General features: G+C 49.5%; 1 long non-coding RNA gene across 2 annotated transcripts; it reads right to left on the bottom strand.

Annotated features, from left to right (window-relative positions):
* Positions 1-293: 293 nt before the first annotated feature.
* On the bottom strand, positions 294-6,120 carry LOC121134036. Of its 2 annotated transcripts, none has more exons than XR_005871044.1 (3): positions 5,877-6,120; positions 3,993-4,115; positions 294-1,915 (listed from the first exon to the last, which is right to left on the bottom strand). It is a non-coding gene; the product is annotated as an uncharacterized LOC121134036 (long non-coding RNA). The 2 variants fall into 2 exon arrangements; XR_005871043.1 differs by lacking the exon at positions 294-1,915 and adding an exon at positions 2,315-3,766.
* Between the last annotated feature and the right edge of the window lie 6,983 nt (positions 6,121-13,103).

Raw genomic sequence — 13,103 nt, 5'->3', positions numbered from 1 at the left:
TCTCTTCTCTCTCTGTCTGTCTCTGTCTCTGTCTCTCTGTCTCTCTGTCTCTCTCTCTCTCTCTCCCTTTCTTTTATCTTCTGCTGCTCCTGTCTCCAGAGGTCAGTCTCCTCCCCTTTCCCATTCATTTTCCCCCAATACAAAACCACTCCCCCGCCAAGCTCTGTCACACATCTTTTATAAATTACAACAATAATAGCATTTGCACCCAGCCCCACCCAACTCCCCACTTTCCATTGAAAGGAGTGAACTAATAACGTTTCATATTGATGTGAAAAAATATCCTTAAAAGCTACTTAAGGGAAGAGTTTATTTTGGCCTACAGTTTCATTACACCATGGTAGGGAAGGGAGGGTGGACTTCATGGTCTTAGAGCATAGTTGCTCTCATACGTCGGCAGATCAGGATACAGAAAACTGAACTAGAAGCCTCAAATCAGAACCAGGCCATTGCCCTCAAAGACCCACACTTAGTGACCCAACTCCATCATCTGTGTCTGCAGTCTCAAAGCTTCCACAAACTCCATAAGCATCATCCCTGCTGCCACCAAGTATTCAAACCGCAGGGCCATTTCCCATTCCAACTGCAACACGGCAAGGCGATCTCTTCATTTTTATTTTATTAAGATTGATTTTTAGTTTCGTTTGTGTGTGGTGTGTGTGTGTGTGTGTGTGTGTGTGTGTGTGTGTGGTGTGCTGTACAAGTGCCTATGGTAGTCAGAAGAGGGTAGCAGATCTCCTGGAGTTGGAATAATAGGTGCTTGTGTGTGAGACTCTCAATATAGGTGCTGGGAAACAAACTCGGGTCCCTTACAAGAGCAGCAAGAGCTCCTAACCACAAGGCCACTGAGCCGTGTCTCTAGCTTTTTCCTTTTTTGATTTTTTTACATGTATATGCTTATTTGTGTGTGTGTGTGTGTGTGTGTGTGTGTGTGTGTGTGTGTGTTAGCATGCAACATAGTGCACCTGTGGAGGTCTGAGGATAACCTACAGAAGTTGGTTCTCTCCTTCCACCATGTTGGTCCTGGGGATGGATCTCAGGCCGTCAGGCTTGGTGTCAAGATTCCTTGTCCATGAGCCACTCCATTGGCCCTCCGTTCCTCTTTAACTGGTCTTTGGACCTCTGAGAGGGTCCTAGGGACTACAGGCTTAAAAGCCCCTGCTGGAACCATCCGGTCTCAGGAGTTATACATCTTGTGCCCTCCGGTAGTGTAAAAGCATGAGGTCAGGGTCATGGGAGAGGACTTTATGGTCACCACAGTAAATAACCAGGATCATGGCTTTAGACCATGGGCTCCCTGACGGTTCAGGAGGCCTGGAGTCCTGTGTGCATGGGGCAGCCTTGCAATCCTGCAAGAGGCTCCTGCTTCCAGGCTCTGGTAATAACCGGCCCTTAACTCCTTCCCCTCATCTTCCAAATCACCGATGGGTCATATCTCTATCCTTGGCTCCATGTGGCCACAGTTGGGAGTGTCTCTGTTTTCAGCTCCGTGGGCCACGTCTGGGAGGGGTTTGCCAAGTTAAAATACTGTTTTTCAAGTTAAAAACACACAACAAAGACTGCTCATAGTATTTGCATAACGACATAAAGAAGAGGGGCCGGCAGGTGGCTCCGTTAGTGTAGAATTCCTTGAAAACATAAGGACCTGAGTTCAGTCCCCTGGACCCATGTTATAAGAAAGCCATGGGGTGATTCACACTTACAATCCTAGCACAGGAGGATGTCTGGGGCTCACTGGCCAGCCAGTTTGCATAGTTGGCACAGTCCAGGTCAGTGAGAGTCTCTACCTCAGAAGACAAAGCAGACAGTAACTGTGATGGTACCACGACACCAAGGGCTTATTTCTTCTTACAGCTTACAGTCCGTCATGAAGAGCCACGCACTAAAGGCAGGGACCTGGAAGCGGGAATTGAAGCTGAGACAACACAGGAATGCTGGTTATTGGTTTGTTCTCCCTGATTTGCTCAGCCTGGTTTCTTATGGTGCCTAGGAGCCGCACCGCCCGCAGTGAGCTCAATCGTCAATCAAGGAAATGCACCACAGGCTTGCACACAGGCCAGTCTGGTGGGGGAGTTTTCTCAACTGAGGTTCCCTCCTCTCAGATGACTCTGGGCTGTGTCAGGGTGACACAAAACATGTCAGCACAGTACCTAGGGATGGCAAGGGTTACCTTCTGGCTCTCTCTTTCTTGAACAGACACATGATCTTGTAACTGAAAGTTTGATGGTTTTGAATACCAAGGGTGACTGAATTGCTCCTCCAGGCTCTTGTTGACAGCCTAAGCAAGCTAGAGTCACTCTTTCTCGCCCTTGATTTATACAGAAGACCAGTGCCAAATGCCACAGAGACAGAAGAACCATTGCCAGCTGAGAGCTGGGACCAAGGGAGGGGGTTTGTCCTGGCTGACGCCTTCATCCCTCTGTCTGGCTCTCCACAAACAGGCTGAGCCTGGGTACCACACCTGTCTACACTGCATTCGGTTTTCTGCCCTTGGGAAGCACAGGTCCTCTGTGGGTGTGTGACCAGGGCGGATAAACCCAGGAAGGAGCTGTGGGTCTGGGAGGAGCTTAGAGGGGCATGCCTAGACAGGTACACTCGTGCCTGCTGCAGGGAGCAGAAACCACTTCTCTGCACCCAGCCCCACAGCTGCCTACTAAACTCTGTGGGCCTTAGTTTCCTCTGGGCATGTCTGTGAGGGAGTCTCTACACTGGCTCCACTGAGGTAGGAAGACTCACTCTGGATATGGGCAACACTGTTCCATGGATTGGAGGCCTAGACTGAACAAAAAGGAGACAGTGAGCTGAGCACCAGCATCCATCTCTGTCTGCTTCCTGACTGTGGATGCCGGGTGACCAGCTGCCTCATGCTCCCACAGCCTTGCCGTCCCCATCATGATGGACTGTACCTTTGAATTGAGCCACAATAAACTGATCTTTCCTGAAGTTGTTTTGGTCTGTTATTTTTAATCACCGGAAACAAGTAAGCAACTAAGACAACGATGGACCTCTGGAATGAGACGCTCCTTTTGTTAGTTGAACTTGGGTCTAAGAAGGCCAATTGCAGATTATTTTCCAAGCTGAGGTGGACTGCCTTCTGCAGAGATGCCCCTCATCCCTGCCCAAAGCACTACTGACAGTGCTCAAGATACCGAATCAGCCTGGATGGCCTGCAGCAGGTGACAGAGTAAAGGAAATGTTGCATTTATGCACAGTGGGGTATTAGTCATAAAGAGAAATTACATCATCACAGGGAAATGGATGGAGTTGGGAGCTCATGAGTCAAGCCAAATAGTCAGAAAGACACAGATTCTCATATGAGGAATCTAGATGATCTGTGTATATTACATGCGAGCACATATGTGGCATGAATGGAGCAGTGTGATCAAAGTATAACGTACACTTGAATAAAAAATAAATTACGAAATTCGTCATTCTGTACGATAAATGTATGATAATATTTTCTCGGTGACATGAATAGAAGCACAAACCCTCATCTCTTGCAGGAGCAGAGAGGAGGGCCACGACACTGGTAGGAAGAGACCAAGCAAAGTAAGACCCATCCATTAACACTGTCTAGGTCTGTGATGCCGCTGTATTGAAATCCTGGACTGGGCAGGTCACAATCCACAGACATTCACTCGCAGCTCCAGAAGCCGCAAGGTCAAGACAGCTCTGTGTCTCCCAGGTCAAAGATGGCATCTTTGAGACATGGGGCTCTCTGGGGTCTCTGATACTTGTTTCTTGTCCGATGCCGTGACACAGAACCCTGACAAAAGCAACATAAGGAGAAATCTATTCTGCCTTCCAGCTTGAGTGGATTAGCCCCAGGAGCACGAGGTGACTGTCACAATCACATCACATCTGCGTCAGGAAGCAGAGGGGCATTTCTTGCTGATGTCCTCTCTCTCTCTCTCTCTCTCTCTCTCTCTCTCTCTCTCTCTCTCTCTCTCTCTCTCTCTCTCTCTCTCTCTCACACACACACACACACTCACCCAGAACCCCAGATCATGGGGTCAGTGAAGGGTGTGTCCTTCCTCCTCAGGATAACTTCTCTGGAAACTTCCTCATAGATACCCCCAGAGTACGTCTTCTAGGTGATTCTTCATCTTGCCAAGCTGCCGATCAATGATCAATATTAACCATCAGAATCATTTCTGCTTTGGAAGGGAAAGGAAGGTAAAGAAGAGGGGGAGGAGGGAGAGGGGGGAAGAGAGAATGCTGTGTCCCTGGGGCACGTGGATCCAGCCAGCCAACTAGGCAAATTTAAACTATGCCTTGGCCCTACCCTTACCCCATTAGGCTCTCAGGGCCAGGAGGCTCTTAGCCACAGGTGTTATTTGACCTCCACACCTAGGTGGACATCAGGATCCCCTGCAGACAGGTATACCCCCAGAGAAACACATCACTGAATGCTGCTGTGCGGTCAGCTAGCTGTCCCCATGAACTACTTGAGGACCAGCATGGGGATGTTGCAGGGGAGAAGTGACCGGTGTAGAGAGTTGTGGCCAGCACGTCACTCGGCCCTCTGCATGAAAGGCATGCTTCTGACATGCCCGCATCGGCAACAGAAGCATCTAGGGGCTTGCTCCACCGCACAGATATTGCTGTGCAGGGCTTCTGTAGGGGCCTCTGGTGGTCCATTCCTCAGAAGATCAGCTTGGAAGGCCTGAGAGTAGAGCTGACCCCAGGCCTGGAAGAGCCTCACAAGGGCCCAACCTTGGGCTTATCCTGTGAGGCAAAGGCTCCAGACACTGCCCTAGCTCAGGATGCCCCAGCCATGGGACCACAGGTCCTGTCTTATGTTCCTATCAGAGCTTCCCAGTGGCCTGGGATGCGTTTCATCTCCTCACCTCCGTCTTAACTGTACCGGGAGGGTGGAGGGAGGCTTTGTTACTCCTTTGAGAATCTGCAGGGCTGGGAGACTATTCTCATTGTCTCCACCCAACTCAGGAAGGGGACAACAAGCTTTTGCCAACACTTATATGAGCTGCCAAGGAAACATCCAGAGGCCTGCTTTGAAGAAACTTTGTGGGGCAAAAAAAAAAAAAAAAAAAAAAAAAAATCAGCAACCACCAGGTGGTGGTGGTGCACGCCTTTAATCCCAGCACTCAGGAGGCAGAGGCAGGCAGATCTCTGTGAGTTCGAGGCCAGCCTGGTCTACAGAGTGAGTTCCATGACAGCCTCCAAAGCCACAGAGAAACCCTGTCTCGAACAAAACAAAACAAAACAAAAACTCAGCAACCAAAGGGAAGTTTGAGGAGATAGGACCAGGGGGCTTTCCTACATTTCTCCCTCTGAGCTGCAGACACCTCTGACTGCTGGGGATGGGGGTTGCATGGGTAACAGAATGAAGACTGTACTCATGTGTCCCGTGAGAGACAAGTAGAGTGTTGGATCCACTGGATTTATGGGTGGTTATGAGACACTGTATGGATGCGGGAACTGAACTCGGGTCCTCTGCAGGAGCAGCCAGTGCTCTTAACCACTACACCTTTTTTTTTTTTTTTTTTTTTTTTTTTTGGTTTTAGTTTTTTGGGACAGGGTTTCTCTGTGTAACAGCCCAGGCTGTCCTGGAACTCGCTTTGTAGAAAAGGTTGGCCTAGAACTCAGAGATCCGCTGGGGTTAAAGGTGTGTGCCACGACTACCACTGGGCCCCTTGGTGATTATTAAAATAAATTTCCCTTCCGTTTTAGCAATATTGCAATCCCATGGGCTGGGCCTCATGGTGGGATTAAAAACTCCAAAAGTTCAATTTTGAACAGCCAGTCATCCCAAACACACTTTGTCCGGAGGAAGGTCCGAAGTTCCCAACACACCAACATGGTTTCCACCCTTAAGGCTTTCAGAAAGGGTTGTGAGAAATAAAATATGTTACCATTTCATTCCAGGCCACTTGTCATCTTCTAAGAATCTTTGTCGCATTTCGGAGCATGAAGGGCTCTGGCTTCTGTGGCTTCCAAGAAAAGCACAATGGCCCAGGGACCTCAGGGTGAGGCCTCCTGGGGCCTCTGCCTCAGGGTCAGCTGCCTCCAGGGGCTGGAAGTCTGCCCCACTGCCCAGGGACCAGCAGGCAGGCTGAGGTTCTTCCTGCCTCTCCGGAGGGAGCTGCAGAAAGAGCAGACAGCCCTGCTGCTGTTCTTTGAAGCTATAGCTTCTCATCCCCCCCCCCCCACCCCCGCCCGCCTCACCCCTGCTGCTCCTGAGAAAGGCCTGATAGGGTCAGCGAGGGCTAAGCCAGGAGGGTGAGAACTGAGCTCAGCCGCTAGCTCCGCCCACCAGCTCCGCCCACCTGCTGCTGCCGCAAGTCCGTGGCCCAAGGCAATGCCCGCTGGCCCGGGTAGCAGAAGGTGTGGGAGCCTTCTGAAAAGGGCTGCCCAGCGTGTATCGGCCAGGCTGCAGAGGGTGGGTGATATCCAGGCTCTGTGTGTCAGTCGGCTGCTTCAGGTTTCCAGTGTGTGTCTATCCATCCTGCTGCCTGGATTCACAGCCCATCAGAGCTGAGCCCATGGCCATGAACACAAAGAACTACAAAGCCCGACTGACTCCGCTTTGCTTTAGGGACTCACAATCAATCATGATCATCCTTAGGGACCTTTGACTGGGGACTTGCTGGATACAGCTGCTCATTCCTCACCCGCTCCTTGGGTGGGGCCAGGCCTGGCTCAGGCTACAGAGCACAGACCAGAGATTCTCAACCTTTGGGTCGCTACTCCTTTTGGGGGGTCGAAGGACCCTTTCCCTGGGGTCACCTCAGACTACCGGAAAACACAGATATTTGCATTGTGGTTTATAACAGTGGCAAAATTACAGTTATGAAGTAGCAATGAAATAATTTTATGCTTGGGGGTGTCTCCAGAGTGTGAGGAATTGTATTAAAGGGTCACAGCATTTGGAAGGTTGAGAACTTCCTAGACTCAGTGAGCTCTGATCCTGACTTTGTCTTTAGCTAGACCTGCAGAACTCCTGGTATTTTGCTTTTTGCTTTTGTTTTTCTCAGTGCAGTGGACTGAATTCGGGGCCTCATGCATGCTAGGCAAGCATCTACCACTTAGCTATAGCCCATCGACAGAACACCCTGTGACCCTCAATTCAGGACCGGAATCCTTAGTATGCACTGTGTAAGATGTGGAGAGAGCCAATGCTGAGGAAGGCTGGGTGACTGAGTGTGAGGGTGGTAGGGTGCAGAGCAGCTGCAGAGATTGCTCTTAGGCTGCCAACTGCCTCAGACACCAGACCCAGAGAGGTGAAGAGACCTAGGGCCACAGACAATGAGCGGCAGCAGGATACCGGCCCCTCCTGGGCATCATGTTTAGATCCTGGAATTACGATGGTTGTCCCTCCCTGAAAACTCCACATTGGACAAAATTCACTGAACGCCTGAGCCTGCTGAGCCTCCCCTCCCCTCTTCTCTTCTCCCCTCTTCTCTTCTCTTCTCTCCTCTCCTCTCCTCTTCTCTCCTCCCCTCCCCTCCCATTCCCTTCTCTTCCCCCTCTCTCTCCCTCTTTCCCTCCCCTCCCCTCTTTTTCTCTTCCCTGCCCAGCATCCAGGTCTCGACCTCATGGGTTTGAGCCCCACATTTTCAAAGAAGCTGCAGCTGCTGCCAATGCCCAGCAACACAACCCAGTAGAGCTTCATATCTATTGAAAGGCTGGTAGTGCAGGGAAAGGAGCAATTTAAAAATTAAACTTTTGGTTGTAGTGACCTGTCCCCCATTTTAGCATCCATGACAGGCTACCATGTGCTTGCATGACCTTGCCACTCCTGTCCTGGTCACTAAGGTCAGATGCCCTCCTCATGGAAAGGAACCAATCAGAAGTTAGCTGGCAGGGCTGTGCTTTACGGCTCTGGGTGTGCTTTACGGACAGTGCACAACTGTGACGTGTAGAACATAACAACCAGTTGACCAATCAACACAGGGCAGGTCACCCAAACCTGGAAGCGCACCAATCCTGAGACTTTCATACCCCTAGACGCTCCCCTTACGCTGCCCTTTAAGGTTCCAGCCTTGAGGCTGCTCAGGGTCTTTCTCCAGCCATCCGCCATGGTGGCGGGGTGAAGGGCCCGAGCTAATGGGGTTAGCTCGTTAAACATCTACAATAAAAGACTCTTCGCTTTTGCATCAAAATGGGCCTCTTGGTGATTTTGGGGTTCAGAATTTGGGCACAACATGGTTTCAACTAAATGCATGCTACTTTCACAGCAGAGGTCAGAAAGTCCTGTGTGGAAACACTGAAAATTTGAGATTATCTACCGTCTATCTATTATATATCTGCCAATCTGCCTGCCTGTCTATCTATCATCTGTCTTTTATCTATCTTTCATCTATTATCTGTCTGTCTACTCTGTCAATCATCTGTCTAACATCTATCATCCATCTATCTTTTGACTATCCATCATCTATCTATTATCTATCATCTGTTTACCCACCCATCCTCTACCAGAATTCATTTCTTTGACAAGTAAAATCCTACACACACACACACACACACACACACACACACACACACACACACCCATTGCCCACTAGGCAATGCTTGTGTCTGTCTGCCCAGGAGGACAGCATGCCTTACTGGTAGAAGATCTTGCTCTTTAAGGCAACTGCTATCCAAGACTGAGGTAGCTCCAGAAAGTTGATGTCTACCTCCTTGATCCTTCATCCCTCCACCCTTCCTTGGCAGCACCCAAGACAACAAGTATCTTGCCAGCTTCCACCCACAACATGCACAGTGTAGGGCTTTTGTTATGTCACTGTTGATGTGCCCTGAGTATAAATGACTAACATTTGGACCAATTAAAAAAATATAATTCTTAGTTGCAAAGGAGATGCAGTAAACTCCGGGATTTTTTTCCAAATACCCTAGGGTTGAAGGGATGAGCAGGAGAGAAGATAACAGTCTGGCTGAGCATCCCAGAGCTGAGAGGATCATTGTGCATGATCTGTTGCCATGAAAAGCAACTCAGGGAGAGAGGTCTCATTTCAGCTCACAGTACCAGGTTACCAGATGGAGGGGATGGCAAGGCAGGAACTTCAAACAGCTAGTCACGTCACGTGTGCCACAGCCAGGAGCAGAGAGAAATGACTGCATCTGTGCTTGCTTGAGCTCAGCTGATTTCCCCACTCTTGGAAAGTTCAAGACCATCCCTTGCCTAGGGACTGGTGTCACCCACAGAGGACAGATCTTCCCACATCCATTATCTTAATTAAGATAATTCCCCACAGACCTGCCTGAAGACCAATCTGATCTAGACAGTTCCTCACTGAGACTCTCTTCCCAAGTCATTGTAGGTTGTGTCAATTGACAATTGCCACTAACCGTCACAATCTTTTACATACTAAGATGCATTCATTGTACCCAAGAGGGTACACGGCATTCTCTCCACCGAGACCTCTGGGTCTCCATGACAGCAAAGGTTCCTGGCACGCGCATCAGTTTGACAAAGTCATTTCTGCAGTAGCCAGGAGGCAGCCAGAATTCAACAGGGTGAATGCTTCCTTCACTGGCAACAGCCTCCATTAACTTGCAGAATGATCCAGCGACCCCCCCCCTTCATCCTCTTAAAGACAAAATCCATCAACACCTTCCTGACAGCAGCCAGATGCCATGAATTGGCAGTAAAAGATTTCAAGGTCTCTGAGCAATTGGATGTCCTATGAAAGGAAAGTAAGTTGTGTACAAATAATTCAATCAGCTTGGGGAACTATGTGTCTGTATGGGGAGGCTGCTAAGCCTGTTGCAGATGGTACCTCCAGGCGGTTTATTAAAGCCAGTTTCGTAATTTAACAAAACCATCCTGGCTTCCCACACAAAGGCCTCCCTGTTTGATCCCCTAACAACACCGCTTAGCACTTTCTGAGGATCTGGGGTTTGGAGCCTGAGCTGTCTCCAGCATTAGTTGATCTCTCATCAAAAGATAATTTCCACGCAGGCGCCTGAGTCTGAGTCCTGGCTTGACCTCCATGGTTGGATGTGTAGGAAGGGGTTTTCCAAGGTCAGTGCTGGTGGCTGGCCATTGAGGGACAGGTCACAGCTGGGAGCTAGCCTGTAAGTGGTGTGCTTCTGACTGTTGCCCTCCTCTCCTTCAGCCGTGTGGTCTACACAGATAATCGCAGGAGCTGACAGCCTCTCTCACAGCACAGGACTCAAATCCCAGTCACCACTGTGGTTATCAAAACTCGGGCATGAGGTTGGTTTAGCCAGCTCTCTGAGAGTGGACAAGGTCCATTCTGTCGTCCCAAGAGCAGAGAGCTCTGTCCCTGTCTGTTCAAGGGATTCATCTGCCACTTTATTTTTTGTTATTGTCCGTGTGCGGAGTTACATGTTTTAAGGTTAGGAGTAATACAGGATCATTAGACTGTACATTGGGATTTCAAAGGGAGAGATGCTGAAAGAATACACATTGGTCCCTGAAGAGGACTGATGTGTCCACTTCACCACCACCACCGTCACATAGTCTCTGGTGTTTGTCCCCCCAAACACAGCCTTAGTGATGAGCAGGAAAACCCGACGTGAGAGTCCTGCAACTTCCTCACCTGCTTGCATCAAGGCTCTTATCAGAGGTCACAAAGCAAGGACTGTCGAAGAGGGACACAGTCCAGGGTGGGGGAAGGCTGGGGGACTGTGCATAACCGGGACTCCTCCAGCAGAAGAGCATCATGAAACAGGTCTGAATAAAGGAGGGGACAGAATGGATGCCCCCAAACCCCGACAACAATAGACACAAAGGAAGTGAAACGGGGAACAAGACGCCATGTGGTGGCTGTCACAGAAGCCATGCCAGAGGGGCCATCTGGCATGGAAGCCACACAGCCTCGTCCAAAGAGGATATACACAAAGATGCATGCTCAGTCACAATCCACTGGACCTCAGAGGGACACCACTCTGCCTCTGCCCCAACCAGAAGTTTTGTATCCAAGAGTTCAATGTTACCTTGCTCAGCTCTCTGAACCCTCCATGAACTTTCCACTTCCTTGAAGATGCACAGTTAACTCTAGCAATCACATTCCCAGATAAACATCAGCATTCATTATAGGCTCTCTCTCCTCTATCTTCTGTCTCTAGACAGTAGACAGGTGAGTTTTCCCCCCTCTTCCAATTATATAATTATAGCAAAATGTCACTGCAGGTGTATCACAGGAGTCAATATACACAACAGAACCAAAAGGCTTAGCTTCACTCACCCAGTTTAAAAGTTCTGAAAGCCCTTTGTAATGCTGGGCACACCGTAAATCTCTTGGATTGGCAGAGATGGAAGCATTCGATTGTGGCAGGTGCCAGGTAAGGCCAGGGAAGTGTGAATCAAATTCTCTAGTTCCCAGTGGGATGATAGAAGCCAGCACAAGCCTCTTGGAGGTCATTTTGGTAAGGAAGGAGCAGGTCGAGACGTTCACAGCCCAGTGAGGTCTCTGCGATGGCGAATATCATCAACCTGGCAGGATCTAGAATCTCCATGGAAATGAGCCTCTGGGCATGTTTGTGGTGGAGTTTCTGAATGTGGATGGCACTGTCCCATGGACCAGTGTGCAGGGTGCGAAGGGGGAAGGGAGATAACCACTGGTGTCCATGCTCTGCTTGCTGACTGCTGTGAGATGGACAGCTGTGCCTCACCATAGTGGAGTGAACCCTCTGAAACCATGAGCCAAAGTAAACCTTTCTTTCCTTAAGTTGCTTCTTGCCAGATATTTTGTCACTGCAAAGGGATCAGTCACTAACCTAGGTTTAGAAAACAAACAAAACAAACAAACAAAACATTTGAATGCTTAGTCATCACTGAGTGGCACATTTTTTTTTGTTTTTGCTTTTTCTTTTCTTCCTTTTTTTTCTGATACAGGGTTTCTCTGTGTACCCTTTGCTGTCCTGAGACTCGCTCTTAAAGATTTGCCCAGCTTGAGTGGCACTATTTGAAAGGGATTGGCAGATGTGTCACCAGAAGTGGGCTTAAAGGTTTGGAAAGGCCACACCAGACTCCTCAAACACATGTCCTGGCCTGTAGCTCAGGATGTAGCTCTCAGCTACTGCTCCAGTGCCATGCATGCCCGCATGCCCCCTGCCATGATGATCATGCACTAAGCCTCTGAAACTGTGATCAAGCCCCCAGTTAAACGCTTTCTTTAATGAGAATTGCCTTGGTCATGGCATCTCTTCCCAGCAATGGGACAGTGAGTAAAACAGCGATGCAAGGAAGCGTGGGGCATGCTCTATGCGAGTAACACACACATCCTCTGCCTCTCTCCACGTGTCACTTCAATAAAAGTGACAAACAAAGGGACCCAGGCTGGCACAGAAGATCAGTGGAGCCCTGACTACAACCTCTCCTTGACCCCATTGAATCTGCAGCACGGACTAAAAGTCGTATATCTGTTCTTCAAGAAAAGCATGGCCAGGGAGCCAGGGGGATGGCTCAGTGGGTTAAGTGCTTGCTGTGCAAGCATGAGGACCTGAGTTCGGGTCCCCAGAGTCCGCATGAAAGCAGTAACAACAACACGAGAGTGGCTGTAGACATGGGCAATGCTAGCACTGGAGGCAGGAACAGGCAGATCCCAGGGGCCCAGTGACCAGCCAGTCCAGGAGTTCAAGCCAGGTTCAGTGAGAGACTCTGACTCAAAAGAGACCTTCTCAATCAGAGAAGCCTCTTCTGATGGGAATTAGCACAGAGACCTAGACCATGTGCAGAGAACGAGGGACTTGGGAGCACCCAGCCCTAAATGGGCGGCCTTCATCAAACCCCTCTCTCAAGTCCCAGGGGTCTATGCAGAAGAGAAGGCCAAGAGATTGCTTGGAGGAAACAGTATTGGCTCAAGTAAGCAGTATCTTTTGACTCAAAGAGCAGATGCACATACATCTAAGCTCATAGAGACTGTGGCAGCAAACCATGCAAAATCCCAGCACTGAGAGGAGGAGGAAGACACAGGGGAGTCCCACCCCTAACCAAGAAGCTATTTGCAACAGATTACCTGCTGGGAAGGGGGAATCAGTTTTCTCTAATGGAGTATCAATGGGTCTATCAACCACATCCCAGGGCAGGCCCCATGTGCAGGCGTAGTTAGCCAACACAGAGCTGACTCAGTGGTGGTCTTAGGGTTTCTATTGCTTTCATGAAACAG

The sequence above is a fragment of the Mesocricetus auratus genome, unplaced genomic scaffold, assembly GCF_017639785.1.
Source record: "Mesocricetus auratus isolate SY011 unplaced genomic scaffold, BCM_Maur_2.0 Super-Scaffold_100025, whole genome shotgun sequence".
Lineage (NCBI taxonomy): Eukaryota > Metazoa > Chordata > Mammalia > Rodentia > Cricetidae > Mesocricetus > Mesocricetus auratus.
The sequence above is the reverse complement of the archived record's forward strand: the minus strand, read 5'-3'. Positions and strand labels throughout refer to the sequence as shown.